Consider the following 24865-nt stretch of genomic DNA (forward strand, 5'->3'; position numbering starts at 1 on the left):
GTTCTTTACATTGTAATAGATTAGGCTTTCTTTACTTTCGACTAGTAGACTTTCCGTGACCCGCTAACTGTAAATAAGGACAATAGTTCAAATTAAATTATTTGGATTTTCCTTTCCATATGTTTATCTGAATGCTAGAACAAGTAGAAATGACCAAAGAGCTTTGCATTGAAACAAAACATAGCATCATTCATTACAGTCAACTCTGTTACAACCATCATTTATATTATTTGAACTTTATCTGAAGAGCTGGGGAAGAAGAGACCGCCGTGTCAAAGTTATCTTCAGGGATTTGGGAGAGCAGTGATTAGAATACCTCCTTAGGGAAGGGGAATATATGGACATAGTGAGTCCTATATGAGGAATCCTAGGACCCTGGGTATTCCAGATCTGGGATACTTGCCTGAAGAGTTCTGTTAGCCGTTCTTGGAAGGTACTCATAAAAGTCAGGTATTTTTGCTACAAATATTTAGTGTTTATAGTTGTATAATCTTGTAATTGAGCAGTTGTTAAGAGTTAGAAGATCAATTTCAATAAATGTATAAGGTTAAAAGATTTTTTGGCTGGGTGGGGTGGCTTATGCCTATAATCCCAGCACTTTGGGAGGCCGAGGTGGGCGGATCACCTGAGGTCAGGAATTTGAGATCAGCCTGGCCAACATGGTGAAACCCCATCTCTACTAAAAATACAAAAATTCGCCAGGCGTGGTGGCGGTTGCCTGTAATCCCAGCTACTTGGGAGGCTGAAACAGGAGAATTGCTTGAACGATTGGAGGTTGGACATGGAGGTTGCAGTGAACCAAGATTGTGCCACTGCACTCCAGCCTGGGCAACAGAGTGAGAGAAAAAAAAAAAAGGATTATTTATTTTTTAGGTACATCTATTTGGAAACACTTCAGTTTTTTTCAGGTAGAAAATTTGGGTCTTACGTGTCTTTACTGATTGATAGTCTTCAGTAGATATTTATAAACAGATGGGTAATAATATGTGTTAATAAAATATATATATAATTAAGATATAGAATATAGGTGGATAATATTTAGAATATATAATTTATTCTTCTAAAATGCATCCTAATTCCCGTTTTTTGCATTGATAGCAATCTGTAGTAATTTGGCAATTTGCTTCTAGATGTTTACAAACTACTTCTGCTTCTCTTGTCCCTTGAAGGTGTATATAAAGAGAACAAGGAAAGAAGAGCAGTTTAACAGTTAGAGATCTGTTAGCCCATCAGAACCCACAGGACAATGCGCCATACAGAGTGTAGAGAATTTAGAAGGTGTAGTTCAAGATGGGATATGTAAGTGATGCTCTAGAGGATTGCGTGCAGCTACAGACCAGTGCTAACCACTTCCTACAATTGCTTTCTATCATCCAGACAAGATCGGACTCAGATGCAATGACAGATGTTTCCAAGGATACTTGGGGTGGAACAGAACCTATAAGTTGTTTTAGTTGAATATTTTTTATATGCAAGAGATTTAGCTTTATTTATGCACATATGCAAGAAACTAATTTTGTGAAAATAATTTTGTTTACTACTAGGATATACTGTTTAAAAATTCTTACATTAGATTTGCTTTGGGCCGTGTTTTTCAAAAGGTGAGGCATGTACCATACAGCGTATACAAAATGATGTGCAGGTGGTACACTAGTTACCCTGGTTGATTTTTTACTAGCTCATTAAGCCTATGACTTAGTGGATATCTGCTTGGAATGATCCTGTGTGTACAATGTAGACTGCCTAAATTTGACTCATGGAAAATTTTAATTAAATAGTAGTTCAGGTATTCAGATACCAGAAGTTTGGAAAATAGTGTCTTTATTTGAGTAATAACACTGTAATGTATATACTTAAATACAGAACTTTCTGTTGTGTTACTGTTGTAGTGTTGTACTTGTATCTTTTCTAAAGCAATTTGTAGCTTTAATACAGCCATGCCATAAAAAATATTAGAAGAAAGGTTAATTTCTTTATGTTGATTTATGAATTTGATTAACATACTTTCCATCAATTTTTACCTTTTGACTCCTCTGGACTCAACAAAATTTCTAACACATAACCATCCACATTTGACTGGCCTTATGTGTTAAAATTTAAATGGTGTTTTAAACCCCAAATATCTCTTTTTATCTTGTTTTTATTGAGAAAAAGAAGTTATATTTGAAGCATATGTGTTGTCTTGCAGCCACCAGTGGGAGAATATGCAAATCTTATTTTCTTGTTCTCATTTTGGTATGCTAAGGTTTAGATTTTCAGATCTTGGCAGGCATTGAGTTAAGTAAGCATCTACTATACACAGGTCCATAACTATGTGAACGTAATGCATCACACATGAGTCACCTGTCAAGGTGATTTTTGCCACTGCATTAATGACATTCATTCAGACATAGAAGATGAATTTGTCCGTACTGGCCATGCCTTGTGCTAGGTGGTGAGTCTGGGGTTGAGTTAATAAGGCCTAGCGCTTGCTATCAAGGAGCTATAGTTAGTAGTAAATGGTAGTCTAACTATTTACAGATATGAAAAGAAAGAAGTCAACAATATGTAGAGATTTGCTTAATTGAAGGATAATCGACACTAGTTGGGGACATGACTGATAAAGGCTTTTTTTTTTAAGATAAATAAATTTCCAATTTTTGCCTTAAAGAAGGAGTGGTCACTTTCCTATGTTTTCCAATGAATGAATTCACTCATCCCCTTTGTTCCATAAAGAATTGGTGGAAATTGAGAAAAATATATGGAGTATGTATTTTTTTTCCATAGAAAAATGGATACGAAGTTTGGGTATTAAGATAAAGCCTAGATGGTTTTCATAGATGGAATTCTCATCTTGAGGTCTTTTTATGTTTCCCTAGAAGCTGTCATTAATTTAGCCTTGAGCTTTTTTTATAGAAAATACAGAGAGAACTCTGATTTAGTTAAATCATTGCTCCTCAACCACAGAAGTGTTTTCTCCCCAAGGAACATTTATCAGTGTCTGATGATATTTTTGGTTGTGACAACTGGTGGAGTTGGGCACTGAGTAGAGGTCAAGGACACTGGTACATACCTTACAAACACAGGACAGTCCCACATCAGAGAACTCTGCAGCCCAGATGTCAGTAGTGCCACGGTTAGAAACCCTGAATTAAATACATCATTGTTTGTATAGTCAAAATAGCAGTTAACTTAAAACTTGAGAAACATTTTGTTGATTCCAGTATATTGAACAGTATCCTGAATAACACTCTTAAACTAGAAGACAAACGTGATTACTAGTTAATAAAAATGTAAGAAATGAGAAAGTTAAGTAAGATAATCCAGGCTGGGTGCGGTGGCTCACGCCTGTAATCCCAGCACTTTGGGAGGCCAAGGCGGGCGAATCATGATGTCAGGAGTTCGAGACCAGCCTGGCCAACATGGTGAAACCATGTCTCTACCAAACATACAAAAAAATTACCTGGGCGTGGTGGCACACGCCTGTAGTCCCAGCTACTCGGAAGGCTGAGGCATGGAGAATCTCTCGAACCCGGGAGGTCGAGGTTGCAGTGAGCGGAGATCATGCCCTTGCATTCCAGCCTGGGCGACGGAATGAAACTCTGGCTCCAAACAAACCAACTAACCAACCTATGGAGAAGGGAGAGAATAGGATGGAGGAAGTAAAATAGAAACTAGATGCATACTATTTCCTTCTGTATATTTGAGGTTGGAACTATATCATCTTTTACACAATTATAAAATGATCAATTTTTAATTTTTACAGTAAAAATTTCAAATGAATATTAATATTCATACACTTAATAAATTTTAATTTTAAAAACAAAAAATGAGTATGAAATATCAGACCGTAAATATATTTTTAGTTGGTAGCCTAAACATAACAAGAGTAACTATTTCAATTAACTTTAAATCCAAGGAATTTGTACAAAGGGAGATGTATCCTAAGGAAAAAAAGAACTGCCTAATGACAAGGACCCTGAAACTGTTTGTCGTTGGTATTGTTAATCTTAGATTTTTTGGGTGGGTATTACAGGATGAAAGAGATGGGAAATTATAATATTCTAATTTTGTCATTCCTGGTGTCATTGAGTATTCTTAGTATAGAAGAAAAAGTGTACAGATATAAGTTAAAGGAGAATGAACAAAAAATGGATAGTCCTCAGTTTAGACATGTCATAATTAATTCCTGATGTTTTAGTTTTTAAAAAAGGAACCTGGAGGGAAGAAAAACTCCTGTGTATATTCACAGAAAAGGTCTAGAATCAATGACCAACCCAGTGACTCAGCATTTCTCAATCCAGACTATGCTCTGGAAATAGCATTTTTCATTTGAGGGGATCAGAGCTTCTTAGAGAAATGCCTGAATGCGAGTCTGTACGGGAAATGTATGGGATCATCCTGGATCATCCTGTCATATCAGAAAATAGGGCAGTTATGAAAGATTACTAGGGTGGGCCAGAAGGCCTAGGAGACAACATGATGCTCCTGCTGGCCAAAGACGGGACAGTGGGAGCATCAATACAGATAGCAACAGCAATACATGCATGAGTGTATGATGATAATAAAGAAGCCAGCAAGCAAGGAGAAGGCTACCCGTGAGCCATCTTATTATTTGGAAACCTTATAAAGGAAAGCAGGAATAAGTCATCTATTCTGCATTTCCTTGTAGTGTGGTTTCACGGGATATCCAAATACTTGCTTTTTATGTAAGTATTTCAGCTAATAAATGAAGACATAGTGGTAGCATTGGAATATTACTATTCTGCAACTTCTGATGACATAATGGATCTAGGTAGTGATCATTGCTAGGCTCTTAATGTGTCCCCCCAAATTTACATGTTGGAAATGTAATCCCTAGTACAACAGTGTTGGGAGGTGTGCCTAATGGGAGGTGTTCAGGTCATAAAGTTGCTTATTATTTGGAAAACTGTTCAAAGAAAGATTAAATTAACAGCACGGGCTGGTGATTTATAAAGGACCTTGTCTCTATTAAAAATCAAAATATTAGGTGGGCATGGTGGTGTGTGACTGCACTCGCTGTGGCTCGGGAGGCTGAGGCAGGAGGATTTCTTGAGCCTGGGAGATCAAGGCTACAGTGAACTGTGATTGTCCACTGCACACCAGACTGAGTGACAGAGGGAGAGTCTGTCACAAAGAAAAAAAGAAATCTATTCTGTATATCCTTTGTATGAGTGGTATCACTGTATAACCAAATAGTAGATGAAGAGGAAATCACTTTGTATATATGTATTAAAAATTACTTCTTAGTATAAAAAGAAGAGTTTAGCATAAAAATAGCTTAGTATAAAAAGAGCTTGAAGTACTGGAGTTACTCTGTCGCTTTGTCATGTGAGGATGCTGCATTCATTCTCTTTCCCTTCCACCTTCCTACATGTGAGGATGCAGTAAGAAGGTCCTCTCCAGATGCCAGCCCCTTGATCTTGGACTTCTTGGGCTCCGGGACTGTGAGAGAGTACATTTCTGTTCTTTATAAATTACCAGTGTCAGGTACTCTGTTAGAGCAGGACAAAATGAACTAAGACAGTCACCATTAAAAAATAATAATCAAGGAGAGACAACCAAACATTGTATGCCTCCTGATGAAAAAAACACAACATCTCCTATGAGGTAGTCTTGACAAAAGAAATTAATCATGAATCTGATCAGACTTCTAAATCCAAGTGCCTATTTACAGGAAATACAGAACCCTGAGAAGCATGTGAACACGATAGGGGTGCAGTCAGCCTAGTCAAGATGGTGGGAAACTGTGTAAGACAAATGGCCCACGTTCTTCAATAAAATCAACTGTAGGGGCAGAAAGAGATGGAGAGGGAATTTATAAGTTATTAGAAACTTGTAAGAGATGTAACATCCAATCATAATGTCTGGATCTTATTTAAATCCTGATTTAAATGAAGCTTAATACAAAGAATGACATTTGTATGCTGATGAATAAAACACAAATTGGGCATTTAATAGTAAGGAATTATTTAGATGCAATAAGGTTATTGAAATTATTTTTAAAAGAACCTTTACCTTTTAGTAGTATGTAATGAGTTATTTATGATTAATATAATATCTCTAGAATTTTCTTCAGAATAGTACAGGCTAGGGGATGGGTTACCTAAAGATTCAGTATACTATTCTGTCTACTTTTATATGTTGGTTCAAAATTATCCTTAATAAAGGTACTTTTAAAAAAAAATAAAGGAAACACACACTCAAGGCACTTCTTAGTAGTATGAAGGTTTATTTAATTACTTTTCTCTTTGAACTTTTTTCCCCCACTCCATATAGCACTGAATTTTAACCTAATCTTTTTTAGGCTTGAATATTTTTGTTGGTCATCTTATTTCTTTGCAACAAACAAAGTACATTAAAATTTTAAATATAGTACTATGTGATTATTAATATATAATAGATCAAAATAGCACAAATATACAAATATGTAACGTTTTGCTTTTTAATGTGGAAATAAGTGAAGACCATCCAAATGAGAACAGGTGAAGGCTATTTATTCAGAGCTTGCCATAGTTAGGGGGCAGCTATCATGGCTTGCCTTTGACGGAGGCTCCCAGGCAGGCTGAGGAGTGGGAATGCTTTTGCATGGAGGAATGGGAAGGCTTGGGTGTGCTCTGATTGGAAACTGCTGGCATGAGGTAGCTGCAGGTGGGCTACCTAGAATAGGGGCATATATGGTGTGATTGTTTAGAATTTCATATTTGGCTTTCTCTGGTTGTTCCTACGTTGGAAGGAGAGTCAGAACTTAGGGAGTAAATAGAGTTTTGTTACATCAGTATTACTCAATTCTTCTAATTCCCTCCAAGTTAAATGCTAAACACCAATTAGTGATCCTTTGTCAGAAATTATTTTTATAGATATATCAATGAGCTGAAAACTGGCTTATGATATCCTTCTTTTTTGTTGAAAGGAGGGATCTAGAAACTAGTTGAGTGGCAAAAGTGTTTGTTATCCAGAGGCATTTATGTTCTCAGCCTTGAGGCTGCTGTATTAAACTGTGCTTTGTCATCCTGGAAGTTTTTATGCACAGTTGTACATCAATTGTAAGATTCAGGACAGGTGACGCTTTTTTTGTTGTTGTTTTGTCATTTTTTCAATGCGTGTGTTTGTTGTTTGTTTTTTAAATTTTGCAAAGCAGAAGAGCTATTCAGGACACCATCATGACTTTCCTGGACTCTGGGCACTTTGGCCATCATGGGCCGCCCTCACCATAGTAATATCAGTCATGAAATTATATTTTATTTAGCTTTAAATATTTCAATATTGTACTTTTTCCATTTTATGCATCATTGAATTGATTTTCATGGTCCCTAAGAGTATCATTTTCTTCTGATGTGAGAAAAAAGTGAAAACATTTTCTTTGACTCTAAAAATTTGTTTTTCTCTTTTGATTTTAAAGGAAAATAAAACACTATCCTGGGCTTCTAAACTTATTGTGGCCCTGGCCACTGCCTCATGGACATACTGGCTTTGGGGCTGTTGACCATGGAGAATTGGGTGGGAAGAAACCGCATTACACCTTGACCCCCTTGTTTTCAGGCTCGTGGAACCTTTTTAGGGAATGATGCATATTGAACACGAAGAGCTTAACATGGGATACCTTAAAATGTATCTCTCGGAAGATCTTTGCATGCTCCCAGGTAGATGCATGTTCTGCTCTAAAGGAAACTGGTTGCTAGATACTCTACATAACTGTTGGGGTTTTTTCCCCCACCCAGATTTTGATAAGTTTGAGTGTATATTATACTTTATGGGAGTATATTTTACTTATGCTTTCAACATGAGCTTGTTATGCAGATACTCCTTTGTAATATAGAGTGTTTAGATTTCAGAAAGAGTACAGGAAAGAGAGTCACACCATCTTGGACACTGGGCAAGGTTAGTAGGTAATTACACTGGTCGCCTCTTTGAGTACCTGCCTCAGGATGGTTTTGTATAGTAATGAGATAATGTTCACAGTTCTAATGCAGCCTGTGACACAGGAGAAGCACTAGACTAACAGATAGTTGTGGAATGGTGTGCATGATCATGTCTCCTGAGTGCAGATCCACTTCCTGGGGATGTGTAAAGGGGTTGAGATGTTACTCAGCCCAAGTAACTAGGACATGTATTCTGGAATGGGACACTACTGGCCCCTTAGGTAGATGGAGTGGAACTTTTACAGAGTCAAATTGGAACCATGTCTGTGATATACATTTAACTGTCTTTATTTTCAATATTAACAAATCAGGCTTAGATCTAAAGCTTTCAGGGTCACACAGTTCAGGTGCAAATCATTGAGTCCAAGGCTGGTGATATTTTGTGTATGACTTTTTCACTCTATGATTTTTTTTTTTTCTTCAATTCCCGAGGACTTTTTGTAGAAGTCAGATATTTGAGGGTAGCCCAGGTTTAGGTCATGGCTAGATTCCTTTTACCTCACAATTCAAATTTTTAAATATCTCCTCTGGAAGATCTAGACTGAAGAACGAAGTTTCCTTTGAAAATGATGTAAGCCCGAGGAATGGTGAAATTTCTGGAAATGGTATTGCTATAAAAATTTGGGGAAACAAAGTATCTGATTTATTTCATTTCTTTTTTTGCTGCCTTTTAAATCTTTTGTCATTTTAACCTTTTATTAGCTATGTTAATTTTAGTTAATTTTTATCCATTACTTGGGAAATTTGTCTGAAATGATGGTATTTAATTAACTGATAAGATTTTACTATGTTCCTAACATTTAGACCTTAAAGAAATATCAATAATTGTTATAGGAAGCTTGTACCTAAGTTAGTGCCCCCTCCCACTTCTTGATTTCTTAATTTTTTTTCTTAGCAAGCATATACAGATTGATTTTGTCTTTCTAGAATATCCAACACCTTTGGTATAGAGATCTGTCCTCCTAACATTTGCTGGTATCAGAGTACTATTTTCTGGATCTGATTTAAATACATATTGCAAATAGAAATAATATTCCTATTGTATTTCCTTTTAACTTGTGAAGTGGAGCATGGCATACAAGTGGTATTCTCAGTATTTCAAATAATTACCTTCTTACTGTGCAAGTTCTATTCAGCATATAAAACCCATCCAGTTTTGTCGTAGATGCAATCTGATTATTACATGTTGACAAGGTCATATATCTATTAATTGGATTGGAGATGGGATACAAAATTGCTGTAATTATTGTAATTTTCTAGCTAATTGCAGGGTTGGTGGTGAATATTTTACTTCTGCAAAATGAAAAACAGTATTCCATCAGAAGTTGTTTTATGGGGTTTCAGACATTTTGTTTTATATCTTTGGTGCTTTTTGCCCACAAAGTATCTCCTTTTTTTTTTTTTTTTTTTTTAAATCGATCTGAATGTCACTGTGCTCATTGGCAGGGATCGGCAAAATCAGGCACAGGCAGAGAGCTGAGTAGTACTCTCAGCTACCTCTTTGTTCCCGTTGCCACGTTACCTCTATTGTTTATTTTATAAATTGGTGTACTCTTTTTTCCGACCTGTAACAAAGGTTGGAGGGGTCAGAGCCAATTGGAAGAGGATCCTCTGCCCTCTTGTCCCCTGCGCCCCACTCAGAAATACTCTCTTAAGATGAGCATTTAAGAAATTAAGTTTATATGGTTTATGTGTTCTTTTTTGCATTAAAAAATTAAGTAAATTATTGGTCATCTTAGTATTTGTAATACAGGGCTTACTTTGCATATTCTCCCGTAGTTTTGGTTAGAAAACTGGGAGCTGTATTGGCATTTAAAAATAATGGTGTATATGCAAGATGTATTTGGAGGGTTGCAGATCAGGGACACTGTGCTACTGTGGGGGTGTTGGAAGCTCACTGCAGAAGATGGTAAAAGCAGACTGATGTGTATTCCCTGCTGAACTATAAACTGGAGGCGCAGGTGAAAATTGCCAAACCTAATGAGCAATTTGGCAGATAAGACAGGCTGTCAGGCGACGGCAGTGCAGCAGCAGGCGCGCTGTGAATCAACTTGTGTGTGCCAGAGAACTATATTTAAATAACACAAATAAAATCTTCTTTTTCACTGATATTTGCAATCACAATGAAATTTATTTTATCCTTCAGATTTCCAATTAAATGGCCATTAACATGGTGATTTTTGTTGTAAAATTATTTTTTAATTTGCCTGTTGACATTTTTCATCCATAAAACATGAACAAGATATATTTTCCATACATAGAGACATAAGTAATATTAGGTTTTCTAACACATTAATAACATATAAGTGATCACCTCGGTGGACTGAAACATTTCATCTGTGGACTTGACAGTGGAGCAGACTTAGATAACATTATACTCTCTTCAGTGTATCATGTCATTTATATCTGCTTGCGTTGCCCAGGAATTCTTTGCTCCCATTGGGCTCATGAAAATTGAGACATGTGCATGGCTTCTCCCCATTGAGGCCATCAATATATTGTATAGGAGAGATTTGGAAAAGATTTTCATAAATCTGTTGGGTGCAACAGCTCCTTAGGAAACTTCCCAGTTCACCTTCCTGATGTTTACCATTTGGAAATTGAGGCTCGATGTAAAATAATAACATATTCTGTACTCATGGCATAACTGAAGCTCAGGTCTCCAAATTCAAGACAAGCAGAGGTATTGCTGAAAATGTATGAGTGCTTATTACCCCTCAAGATCTGTGGCATTTCCAGACTCCTGACTTTGGTGGGGCCCAAACATCTTTGCAGTTCCTATCTGTTATGTCATCAGTATTTCTTTTTTCTTTTCTTTTTTTTTTTCCTTTTTGATGGAGTCTCCCTCTGTTGCCCAGGCTGGAGTGCAGTGGTGCCATCTCGGCTCACTGCGACTTCCACCTCCTGGGTTCAGGTGATTCTCCTGCCTCACCCTCTCAAGTAGCTGGGATTACAGGCACCTGCCACAATTCCCGGCTGATTTTTGTATTTTTAGTAGCGATGGGCTTTCATGATGTTGGCTAGGCTGGCCTCGAACTCCTGACCTCAAGCCTGCCTCAGCTTCCCAAAGTGCTGGGATTATAAGCGTGAGCTACCACATGCAGCCTGGCATCAGTATTTCTAAGTTGTCTTTAAGCAGAATAAACATTTGGCCCATATATTTAATTGCATCTCTGTGATGCCTGAAATTAAAAATCGTTACACATATGTAATATAATATTTTACACTTTATAACAGTAACTGGCGCAGTCCATTGGCCAGGGAAGTATTATTTTTTAGAGATATTCTGCCCCATGTCATCAGATGTAGAGATTGGCCTGGCGTTCATCTGGAAAGGCTTGCCTGTTGGGGGTCCACAGGGCTGCCTGTAGGGTATCCACAGAGCCTTGACACGTGGCCCGTTAGGATGGCGTGAGTCACAGATTTCACCAGAATTTGCCTTTGAAATTAGACCCAAACCATGTGCTACTGGACCCCCTGTGCACAAAGCTCTCTGTATCATTCAAAACCTGATGAAATCTTAGGGAAGAACAGGTTTACACATTCATTTTTTCCCACACAAAAGATTTACCCACTGCCCAATTCTTCCCTCTTCACTTCCTTTTACCCTTGACTATTATATTTGACTTGATTCTGAGGTCTTGCCTGGTACTCTTACCTTTGCATGGGAATAAGCCTTATTTGCCTAATTATGTTACCTGTTTATCGGAAGCAGAAATAGTTACTTACACTTGAAAATTTGTAATGGGGATGTAGCTGTGAATATGTTAAGAAAGCCTATTTAAATCAAAGCAAGAAATCCCATTTCCAAATGGTAGTAAGACGTGTGTTACATGGAGAAAATAATTGCCTGAAAGTGTTTGTTGCATTTGCCAAGATTAGATTGTACGCTGGTCAATAAACAAGAGTTCTTTTTTTGTTTTGTTTTTATCTTTCAATCCAACCAGGTACTTGGGTTCGTTTTTCTGTTGGTGCATGTCACACAGAGACCCATATTGTGGATTATTTTGTCAGCATGAAAGCCTGGCAGATACAATCCTTTCCCCTCTTCTCGCTGCACTTGATATAGATCTCTCCTTTACTTCTTGATAATACGTTTGCTTATTTATTTGTTCGTTGCTTTTAGTGTCAGCAGTGGCTTTGTGTCCCCAGTTGTGTTTGCTCCTGCCTGGCTCCTCTACCCAGCTGGAGAGGTGCCTCATATCTCAGAATTTCTGAGTCACTCCCAATCAGTGACTCCTTTCTTTTTCAGTGACTAAGAGAAAGCTGCCCACAAGCCAGCAAGGTGCTGATAAGTGTGCCTCTGAGATTCTCACCTCTAACTTTTCCATGGAATGGACAGCTAGTAGTCTCTCTCTGGGCTACATTTTAAAGGAAAAAAAGAAGTCTAAATCAGTTTATTAATTCATGGTGTTATTTTGTGTTTACTCAATTTATTTATATTGATTGGTAAATTAGTAATTTACAAACTATTATTTGTCAATTTATTGCCTACATATCAACAGATACTTTTCTTTTTTTTTTTTTTTTAAAATCTTGGGGACAGGCACATTGGCTCAGCCTGTAATCTCAGCACTGTGGGAGGCAGACGTGGGAGGACCACTTGAGGCCAGGAGTTCAAGACCAGCATGGGCACCATAGTAAGATCCAGTCTCTACAAAAAGAGTAAAAAATAAAAATAGCTGTACCTGGTGGCTCACAGCTACTCAGGAGGCCAAGGCAAGTGGCTTGTTTGAACCAAGGAGTTCGGGCTGCAGTGAGCTGTGATCATACCACTGCATTGTAGCCTAGGTGGCACAGTGAGACCCCATCTCTTAAAAAAAAAAATCTGGGGGCTCCAGTGTGTATACTGCATGGCTTGTGAATGTGGAAGTGCAGTGAGCATAGTTTTGCTCAAGAATGGGTTGATGATAGCACTTTCCCAGAGTAAAGCTCGTTTTTATGAAATCTCCATGTCTCAGAACTGATCCCTGCTTTAACTACTTTTCTCACTGGCATTTGAAAGCAGTTAACCATATATGAAATGAATGATTTTCATAACTCTATAAAAGGAGCATTATGACATCATCTACTATTTCTCCTTTCTTGTTCTCATAAATCCAAACCATCAACCTGTTTATTCTTGTGTACTGGCACACTGTGTATTCCCAGCATAGAGTGCCTTTCTACCTATGTTCTCTCTAAAACTTGTGGAAAGTTTTCTGCACCTTAAATTTTCTACCCTAGGGATTAAACAGCTGCTATAAATCACTTTCCCACTCCTCCTCACAGAGGAAAGGGTGAATATGTAATAGCCATCCCAGCAGCCTGTTGTCTATCCTGCGGTGTGTTTCTACCATATCACACAAAGCCTCTTTTTCTTGTCTTTTTAGTAGTACTTCAGTAGTAATTTTTTTAAAAAGTATGTAATGTCTGTATATACAAATATATATATACGTAGGCACACACAGAGCTGATATTTAGTGAGGTTATATATGGAAGGATTATAGCAATAGCATGTAATTTAAGAATAAATTATCTTTTAAAGATAGATCCCATGTTTAAGATGAGAAATTACAGTTAGATCAGTTAGGGATGCCCCTGTCCAACCATAATATGGAAAAAGTGTAAGCAAAGGGCATTTTAGCGAACTGCTAGGGTACTCAACCTATCATCACATTTAATTAAAATGTCATTTTGAGCCATGGCTGACTCATTCGTTAATTTGTTATTTAAAACAGCTTGAGAAGTATTTATTTTAAATACAGAATTTGTGTTAATGAATTGGAAAAGAATATTGTATTGCTTGGCAGAGATGTTATAGCCTAATGATTTGTGGCTTAGAACAAGAAAAACCAGCTGGTGATCAGTTTGTCTAAGTAGTACATGAGTATCTACTAATATTTGATAATAGCCAATTTTTTTTAATAACCAGAATAAGGGAGTTGGGAATGGGAGGCAGAAACAAGGACACTGAGGCATAAAACTGAATTTAATTCCGAGTATGGGTCTGTGATCCATGGTTCAGTTGGATCCCTTATGAGGAGGGGGAGGAAAGCCAGCTGGGCAGGGATATGCATGGGCCTGTGTCTGTGCTTCTGCCAGAAAAGAAGTCACCAGCTCTGCCTTCCTCACTTCTCCCCCTTGTCTAAGATCTGTCCTTCTCTTTTCTTCAAAAGTGGGAAATTAGTTTAATCAAAGTTGTTGTTTTTTGTTTTTTTTTTTTTTTTTGAGATGAGATCCTGCTATGTTGCCCATATTCAAGTAATCCTCTCTCTGAGCCTCCCCAGTAGCTGGGACTATAGGTAGTCACCACCACACCTAGCCAAGTCTAATGTATAGTTTATTTTTTCCAATTTTGGAAAGCAGGTTATATGTAGTTCTGAGTGTGTGTGTGTGTGTGTCTGTATATCACCACACACACAATTAGTACTAGTCTATTCTTGCTATAACAAATCATTACCATGTTAGGGCTTAAGAGTTTATTACAGTCCTTCATGTCAGAGTCTGGTGTGGATCTCACTGGGCTGAAATCCAGGGTTGGCAGTGCTGCCTTCCTGCGGGAGGCTCTAGGTGAGAATCTGTTTTCTTGCCTTCTTCAGATTCTGGAGTCCACTTGCCTTCCTTCGTGTATGGCCCTTCCTCCATCTCTAGCATTATCAACCTTGTACCTTGTGGACCCTTCTTCTATGGTTACATCTCTCTCTGACTCTTCCGTTCTGACCTTCTCTTCCACGTTTAAGACTCATGTGACTACATAGTCTTGAATTGAGTGAGACTCAGGATCCTCTAAATGAGCCCACTGTCTAAGTCCATTCAGGCTGCTTCAACAGAATACCTTAGACTGGGTGGCTGATAAACAACCAAACCTCATTTCTCACGTCCTACAGGCTGCGAGTGCAAGATCAAGGTGCCAGCAGTTTTGGTGTCTAGTGAAGGCTTGCCTTCTCATAGATCTTTACTTCTCAATATGTCTTTACATGGTGGGAGGAGCAAACAAGCTCTATTGGGTCATTTTAATAAGGGCACTAATCCAAGTCATGAGGACACAGCTTCCCACAAGGCCCCACATCCTATACCATCACCTTGGGGATTAGGATTTCCACTCTTGAGTTTTGGTAGACACAACATTCATTCCATACCACTAGGGTAATGTCCTGATGCCAAGGTCTTTACCTTAATCACATGTATGATGTAAGGTAACATGGCAGGTTCGAGGGATTAAGATGTAGACATCTTTTTTTTTTTTTTTTTGGTGGGGAGGAGGGTGGGAGGGCATTATTTTGCCTACCACATTTTACATGCATTTAAATATTTACGGTAGTGTGAAAATAACGCACTTTACAAATACATCGTCTTCCATGATAATATGAAATGAGCATCTGACCTAGTGATATTAATGGGCTGATCATTTTGATTTCAGTATTTTGGGAAGGAAAGTAATAAACAGTAATGATCTAGTGAGTGTATTCACCCATTCTTACATTGCTATAAAGAAATACCTGGGACTGGGGTAACTTTCATTGGCTCACTGTTCTGCAGGCTTTCTAGGAAGCATGCCATTGGCATCTGCTTGGCATCTAGGGAAGCCTCTGGAAGCTTACAATCATGGTGAAAGTTGAAGGAGGAGGAGGCATGTCACATGACGAAAGCAGGAGCAAGTCGGGCAGAGGGGGGTGCCACACACACACTTTTAAATGATCAGATATCCTGAGAACTCATTGTCATGAAGACAGCACCAAACCATGAAGGAATCGTCCCCAGGATTCAGACACCTCCCACCAGGCCCCACCTCCAGCATTGGGGATTACAGTTCAACATGAAATTTGGGCAGGGGGCAAGTATCCAAGCCATATCAGTGAGTATTTCTTTGAGACCATTTTTTATTTAGGTGAGCCATATGGGGCAATATTTGTACAAATAAAACTCTAGCCATTATATAATTGTGGTTGCTTGATAAAAAACAAAAATCTGTGGTAACAAATTAGTTATTTTTAACTCTTTTGCACAATTAAAAGTAATATTGTAATTTTTTAGTGCTGTAGATGGGAAATTTTGATGAGAAAAATTATGTACAGGTTGTGAATATTGTGCATGTTAGGAAGTTTCATTCTTTCACTGGTACTCTCTCTTGTTCAAGCTCTCCTCTTCGCTTCTGTATGACTTATTTTACTTTTAGGCATTAAATTATTGTAACACAAGTTATGTTACTGTATTCATTTTATGTTATTATAATTTATGTTATTTTATGTAACTTTTGTTATTGGAACATAACAGACTGGAGTGCAGTAGTGTGATCTTGGCTCACTGCAGCCTCCATGCCCTGGGTCCAAGCTGTTCTCCCACCTCAGCCTCCTGAGTAAGCTAGGATTACAGGCATGAGCCACCACACCCAGCTAATTTTTGTATTTTTGTAGAGATGAGGTTTCGCCATGTTGGCCAGGCTGGTCTCAAACTCCTGACCCCAGGTAATCTGCCTGCCTTGACCTCCCAAAGTGCTGGGATTACAGGTGTGAGCCACCGTGCCTGGCCTATTTTAGACATTTTTAATAATTCTGTTTTGGACAGAAACTTTAAAAATGGTGGAAGATTGGTTCTAATGAGCATGAATTGGTCATGAATGAGCACATTGACCTAAAGGCCATTTTTGTTTTACAACTTACTTTCTTCTTTCGATTGTGAAAAAGTGCATTCTTGGGCATTTACTAATCTTTTAGATAATTAAAATTTTCTTAAGCATAGCACCCTTTTCTAGTTTTGTGTGTGTCCTACATTCTGCTTTATTTTGTAGCTACTTCCAGACCTCTGTAGCACATAAGATTTTATAAAGTCAGAAGCACATCTTCATCATCCCTGTGTGTGTGTAGCACGGGTTTGATGCTTTGCATTCACAAGTATGTAGTCAGCCCTCTGTGCCTGTGTGTTCTATACCCATGGCTTCAACCAACATGGATTGAAAATGTTCGAAAAAATTGCATCTGTACTGAACATGTACAGACTTTTTTTCTTGTCGATGTTCCCTAAATGATACAGTATAACAACTATTTACATAGCAGTTACATTGTATTAGGTATTATAAATAACGTAGAGATGATTTAATGTGTCCTGGATGGTGTGTGTAGGTTATATGCAAATACTATGCTATATCATATCCGGGACTGGAGCATTCTCAGGCATCTGGGACCAATCTCCCACAGACACTGAGAGATGGCTGGACTCTCCTTTCTTCTCAGCCCTGTCAAACTAGCAGTGACATCAAAAGGAAGGGCCGCAGGGTCTTGGGCAGAGTTGGCTTAGAGAAATAGAGAGTATGCTTAATTCATTTCAGGTTCTAGATAATGCAGCATGATAAAAGACTATTCATATGTTATAAATATAAAATTTCAACAGATCCATGTTTAAATGTGTACTTCATGTCTTAGATTCCTTTAATGGGATTTTTTTTTTTTTTTTTTACACTGAGGAAATATTTCACACTATTTTCCACTGGATGCAATTTAAAAAATCTGTTTCAATTTGTATACATTCTCCAAGGTTGTAAGTTTATATGGAAACCTCACAAATAACTTTTTGTGTCTATATCCTCACCTGGTATATGCTTGCTGAGTGTCCAGAGCAATAGTCTATCATCGTAGAAAATGGAGATACCCTTGATTAGAAAACATAGCTACTGAAAGCACATCTGAAACGATAACTATTTGGTTTTTAATTTATCATCCATCTTCACATACTCTTTTTATTGTCAAAGTATTCTAGACTGCTGCATTTTGTTAAAATCTAAGAACAAAGCTTTATTGCTTAAGAGGATGATTTGGCTATAATTTTGTAGTTATATTATTCCTTATCAACTTAAAAAAAAAGAACATGTACTTAGAGAAAAAAATCTTGAGCTAAACAAATTGAATAACCATTGGGGGCGTACTTTTATTCTCAGGAACTTGGCTGCTGTATGTCTTCCTCTGGACTCATCTACAGTAAATGATGTTTCACCATCTATTGGTAATGAAAATGGTGATATGTGTGTTATACTTTCTTATGCAAGAGTCAAGGCTATTACTTCAGTGCTATTCTAAGTGTCTAAAAAAGGTAGGAGTGTGTATGTGTTGCAGTGATTCATTACCTTTATTTTTCTATGTTCACACGTAAGTGATTATCCTTATTTATTGGCTGGAAATTGAGTATTAATGTAGGCTTTTTAATTTTTGTTTATTTTTTATTTCTTTTTGAGGCAGAGTCTTGCTCTTTTGCTCAGGCTGGAGTGCAGTGGTGCAATCTTAGCTTACTGCAACCTCCGCCTCCTGGATTCAAGAGATTATTGTGTCTCAGCTTCTCAGGTAGCTGGGATTACAGGCGTGCACCACCACACTTGGCTAATTTTTGTATTTTTAGTAGAGACAGGGTTTTGCCGTGTTGGCCAGGCTGGTGTTGAACTCCTGGCCTCACGCAATCCTCCTGCCTTGGCCTCCCAAAGTGCTGAAATTACAGGTGTGAGCAACACTGTGCCCAGGGGATAGTGGCCTTTTTACTTCAAGTATTCATAGCAGGAATAAAGCATGACATAAATGGCATGTATGAAATGAGAATGATGTGTATAAAACTCATGGGACAGTGACTAATATGTCTTAAATAAATGAAATGTTATATTCCATGGATTATTTTCTAGATTTATTTTCCTAAACACTGTCTTTGAAATGAATACCTACATACCACACTTATGCATCTCCCTCAGACTTTTAAAAGAATTATTAATCAAATGAAGCTGAGAAATACTGAAGTGTCTCTTTCTACATCTGACTGCTTCTTATAATTTGCTGTCAGTTCCTATGGGTTTCAAGCTTCTCGATTCTATGCTACTCGTATTTGAAATTTTTGTTTTTTTTCTGCCTACTTACCTACAATCTTATTGGTAAATATAATCTTTTTGAACATCTTATAGTAATATATCTTATGGAAATCAAAATAATATAAGAAGTTCTTTGAGGAGGTAGGAGAGGGGGGAAAAAGCACTTCTTTACATTTCTTTGTCACGGTTTTTGTATATTGCTTCATTGCCCCTTGAATTATTTTCCAAGATCTAGGTATGTGTGGGTAAAATGCAACTGTTTTACATGTGTAACTTTATTATAATTAAATGTGTTTCATCTTTTTTAAAGATGGAAAAAATCACACTACAGTAGTATTTGTTACTTCTTTTCATAGTCAAAGCACATCTAAGTAAATTGAGTTGAGGCCACATCTTGACCCACTGATCATCTTGTTAAATTTCATGTTGCTTCCTAGCTCATTTAACTTGTGAGGAACAGCATTTTAGGAGGCTTGATTTAGCAATTCTTTTCAGTAAAACCATACCTCTTCTCAATGAATGTTGTATAAAGTCAGCACAACCTGTTCCAAAGAGATTTATTACACTGTAGTGCAGAAAATATTGTAGAAATTATTATGGTGAACCTGTGACTTTAGGCAGCTTTTCTTTAAAAAAAATATAACCTTAATTGTGGGGAAAAGGTCTCACTGTCATCCCTCAGTATCGCTTGGGGGTTGGTTCCAGGAACTCCTGCAGATACCAAAATCTGAAGATGCTGTTTCTTATTTAAAATCGTGTAATAGTTTGCATATAACCTGCACACATCCTCTTGTACACTTTAAATCATCTCTAGATTACTTATAAGGCCGAACACAATGTAAATGCTATATAAATAGTTGTTATACTATATTGTTTTTATTTGCATTATTTTTCATTTTTGCATTATTTGTTATTTTCTTTTTCAAGTATTTTCAATCTGTTGAGATTCAATCTGTGAATTCAGTTTGAATCCATGAATGTGGAACCAACAGATAGGAAGACCAGTGGTATTTAGTGTTACTACATTGGATATTTTTCACTAGTCTTTATAATCTTCTGCATTGCTGGATCACATTATTTCATTTTTTATTACAGAAAATTTTAAACATACAGCTCAACTATCAGCTCTAACAATTATTAATTTATGGCTAATCTTGCTGCATCTATACTCCTACGAACTCATCCAAATAGGATTATTTTGAAACATATTTCAGACCTCATGTCACTTCTTCTGAAAATGTTTTAGTATACATTTTAAAAACATGAAATGTTAAAAATAGTACTGTTTAATAACAAAAATACTTAAGCTATATGTAATAGTGTTACTAAAATATCTGAATGTTTTGTAAATGTTGCTTTATATTTGGCTTGTTTAGAATCCACACGAAATCCACACCTTACATTTGATTGATATATCTCTTCGGATTCTTTTAGTCTATAGGTTGTTCCTCCTGCCTGACCCCTGTGCATGTGTTTCAGTTTCTTCATTGAAATTGGGTTTGCTTTCTCCTGCAGCTTCCTCCTGTCTTGACTTCGCTGAATCCATCCCTGTGGTATCTACCATGTTCTATAACCTCGGTGTTTCTTTTAAACTGATAGGTGGATGTAGAGTCTTAATAATATTAACTCTGATTTGAATTTGTAATAATATTATCTCCAGGCATTGTTGTATGGTTCCATCAGCAGATGGGGACAGTGTGGTTGTTCATCATTTTGTGAGCAGCCCCTGGTAATTATTACCTGGATCTTTTATCTGTCTACCTGTTATTACTGTAATTCATTTATTTATTAGGGGAATATTTCTATAAACAGAAACTTTTCCTTCTCAGCTATTCTTGCCAGTTACTCTGAGGTATACAGTTCATATGGAAAGTGTAGGCCAAATGCTTAATTTCATCTGTTTCTTTATCAGTTTTGTTTTTGTTTCTTTTTTTTTTTTCTTCTTCCCTTTTGAGACATGGTTTTACTCTGTCACCTAGGCTGGACACCCAGTGCAGTGATGCAATCTTGGCTCACTGCCAAGACAAGTAGCTGGGACTACAGGTGCACACCACCATGCCCAGCTAATTTTTATATTTTTGTAGAGACAGGGTTTTGCCATGTTGCCCAGGCTGGTCTCAAACTCCTGAGCTCAAGTGATCCACCCACCTTAGTTTCCCAAAGTGCTGGTATTACAGGCATGAGCCATGGCCTCTTCCTTTATTGGTTTCAGAAAAAATAAGTTGGTTTTCTAGGGCCGCATCCTCACAGTTCATGTTTACTGTTTTTTTTTTCTTTTTAAAAGGTATCATTAAGAACTCACAAACATCAACATAGTTATTACTGCAGCCGGTTGCATTATTCTTCTTGCTGATGTTTCAGTTGCCCCACATTTGAATAGCCAGACCCCTCTAAGCTGACTCCTGAGAGCTGTTGGTAGCAGCATCCTCACTTTCTGCTGTGACAGTGTGTTTCGTGCTCTTCTAACATATTTTCTGCCCCATACCTGGAATCAGTCATTTCTCAAAGTAGCCTTGCCCCTATTAATGGGAAAGGGTATTCAGAGACCACTATTTGGAATTATTGCTTTTGTTTTGCAAACGCTTAAAAGTAAGTTAACATCAAGAGCACCCTGGCTCTAAATTCAGTTTTCACAGCTATGTCTGAAAATATAGTGAGTCTACCCTTGATTATCCGAGTGATGAATCTTTCCAAGGGTACCAATAAATGTGGGTTCTCCTTGCCAATTCAGATTTTCCTTTATTTGGACTCTGATGAACTTCTTACAGAACTGTAGCCTGACGTTTCTGTGGGCACTGTGACTGTGTGTTGGATGAGGTCTTACTTGGCAGGTGTCAGAAGCAATGATGGGCAGATCTGCTTGTCTGCAGTAGGATGCCAGAACACAGTGACCACTGTGCTTGTGTTGAGTTGTGGGTTTTTGTTTGTTTTTTGTTTTTGCTTTTTTTGTTTATGAGTACAAATAGTTAGGAAGCAATGGCATCTCAATGAGTTTAACATTTTCTTTTGCCCCTGGCGAAATTGAGTGCCAGGAAATTGGGCTCAACCATTGTGTTGTCTTCAGTAGGCAAATTGGGTTGGGGGGCTGGAAATTGGTCACAGTCATGGTGCTAAGTTTTGAAGAGGTTTTTCTAGTGTGGAATGTCTGAGCATGAGCTTGGTCTTCCCTGACAGTGGAATCGGCTCCAGCTTTGCAGACCTTATCAATCCTGTTACCAGTGCATCCTACATTTCATCTCCCAAAGCTGGCTTCATCAGTGATCTCTGAAGTGTGACACACAACCATTGAGGCATGGAAAACGAATGGGGACCTTTGATCAACATGGGAATTAGGGGAACAACAATTATTAAAAACATATCAGGACTTAACATATCTGTATTTTATTATCTCACATTGTAAAATTTCCTATTCCTTGTATATGTTTAATAATGTTTTTATTAGTGGAGTTGAGCATTTAAATGATCATTAAATAAAAGTCCTATACAGCTGCATGCTCAGAAAGATTTTCCTAACAGGGCTATGTTATCAGGAAAGTTTGGAGGCACTGGACCTGCTTTCTGGTCACTTTTTCTGCATCTTTTCTTGGGCAGTCTTTTGATCCATTCTCCAGTTTAGTCAAGTGTGTTCGTTTAATAATTCACATCTGTCTTCTACCTCCATGCTTAAAAACCTTCAGTAGCTTCCCAGTACAGTTAAGAATACTGGTATGTTTTGTTCAAGTGTATAAGAATTGTTTTGTGTCTTTGCAGCCTTGTCTCTTCTACCTCATGACTAGCACGCTGGGCCTCTGAATTTCTTGGATGAGTCTTCTTCCTGCTTAACTCTAGGCACTCTCTTTTCCCTTTGTCTGGTAAAACTTCTCTTTGGTGCTCTCCTGTCTAACCTTACTTATGCCATAGGCATCTGGTCAAGTAACAGTTTCTTCAGTAGGTGTTTCCGGATTCCATAGAGTTGCTACATAATCCTGTAGCGCCGTGTATTTTTGGTGACTACGGGAGAGTAGGGAATTTGTGTGGGTTCTCTAGATCCACTGCTGTGTTGGGAAATGTTTAATAGCCGGCTCTCTGAGAACCGCAGAATCCTGGCTTTGTCACATTTTCCCATTTCCATGGTGTAAATATGAGTATTATGGCCAGATTCAGGCTACCAGATTGATGTCACTGAATGTTGAGTTGGGATGAGATGCATGGTAGCAAACCGTAATATGGTATTTCCATGATAATGGATGGAGAATATGCATCATGTGTGTAGATACTAATAAAATATAGTAAAATAATTAGAACATGAAGAGTTTTGAATATTATCTTTGTTTTAATATAGTTTAGTTGGAAGTTTATGTACTATAATTTTCTTTTCTTTTTTTTCTTTTTTTTTTTTTTGAGGCAGAGTTTCGCTTTTGTTGCCCAGGTTAGAGTGCAATGGCACTATCTTGGATCACTGCAGTCTCCGCCTCCCAGGTTCAAGTGATTCTACTGCTTCAGTCTCCCGAGTAGCTGGAATTACAGGTGCCTGTCACCACACCCAGCTAATTTTTGTATTTTTAGTAGAGATGGGGTTTTACCGTGTTAGCCAGGCTGGTCTGGAACTCCTGACCTCAGGTGATCCGCCTGCCGTGGCCTCCCAAAATGCTGAGATTACAGGCGTGAGCCACCATGCCTGGCCTGTATTATAATTTTTAATAATTTTATTTAACCATCAACTCTCAGAAATTCCTGAAAATTTAATAATTCTCTCTCATGCAATGGTATGAGCCAGGAGTAGAGATCCCCTGTGCCACACGCAGACAGGTCACATTTTTTTGAATTGATTGAAGACATTGGAATAAGGTAATGTATGCATCTGCTTCCATTTTTGGGCATTTACTTTGCATTATCAATTTATTCTTTTATAACTTGCATGTCTTGCATTGTACTAGCTTTTATATGAGGAGAAGTATGTATCACAAAGGGAAATATGCACAAATGCAGCCAGATACTCAACACCACTCCAGTAGTGCAACTGATTGACTAAGGCATTAACATTGATCTAATGAAGTTCAATGGCAGGTGGTTGGCTCGGAAAAATGAATTATAATACATTAATCTTGCTTTGTGGATATACAAGGTAGACAGAAAAAATGGTAAACACTTTCTTTCTTGGAATTCCCATTTTGCTATTCATTCCCTCATTTACCAATCATTGAGAGGTGAATTATTAGAAAAACGCTTTAGCGATATTTGCCTGCAGCTACTAAATTGGTAGTTTTGACTGAATTACTTTATCAATTCGACCTAAGTTTCTAAATTGACTAAGTGTTTGACTGAAAAGATTCTTTGGAAGAAAATACAGATGATTTCACAAGATTATAGTGACATATTGTGTGAAAGTGTAGATTAAGGGTACCCAACACATTTCTGTTAATCCAAGTAAATGTTTCTGACAAGGATATAAGAGTAAATGCCATCAGGGTTACAAAAGCTGGTGTAAAATTTAGACATTTTAATAGCCATGTGGTAGGACATTTCAAATATTAGTTTCTAAAGGTTAACTGTCAATATTTAGGTCCTATAAAGAAAAAGTTTTAAAATGCTTTAGAATATAGTATTTATTTCGTAAGCAATCTTTCTAGACAGAACAGCCCTTCTATATTTTATTTCTAAACATCAAAAGCTGTTAGGGACAGAAGTTTTTAAGATAGAAGGTAAGCCCTGTTTGTTATAGATGAGGAAACTAGAGCCACGCGTGAATATGGACAGCCTTGTTCTGTTTGAATCTGTGTTTTGAAATGTGTGGTTTACCATGTGAATTAAGACCTGAGCAGGTGCGAGCCTGTCTTTGCGGCAGATGATCTTCAGCCACATGCTTCATCCTATGCTAGCCCGTCATCCTGGATGACTCTTCTTTTTATGTTGATTCAGTGTATGGTAATATTTGCAGAGAAAACTAACGAGGCATATTAGAAATCGGTACTAATGTAGATACATTTTGTAAAATCAAATAAGATTGATCACCATCCCTACTTAATTCAGAGCAAAGGAAGGGAATCTAATTTTTCTATTTTTCCACACCTCGTTTGCTTTAATGAAAATGGCATTCTGCTTTGAATCATTTCCAAGGAAATGATTTTCAATATTGTTGTCT

The 24865-nt window shown here is 37.6% G+C and overlaps 1 protein-coding gene across 42 annotated transcripts in view; it reads left to right on the forward strand.

The window, feature by feature from the left end:
- PARD3 (par-3 family cell polarity regulator) overlaps positions 1-24865 on the forward strand; it is a 705875-nt gene that overhangs the window by 294757 nt on the left and 386253 nt on the right. The gene's annotated exons all lie outside the window — the stretch shown is intronic.

This window comes from Gorilla gorilla, chromosome 8, assembly GCF_029281585.2.
Source record: "Gorilla gorilla gorilla isolate KB3781 chromosome 8, NHGRI_mGorGor1-v2.1_pri, whole genome shotgun sequence".
In the NCBI taxonomy this organism is placed as follows: Eukaryota; Metazoa; Chordata; class Mammalia; order Primates; family Hominidae; genus Gorilla; species Gorilla gorilla.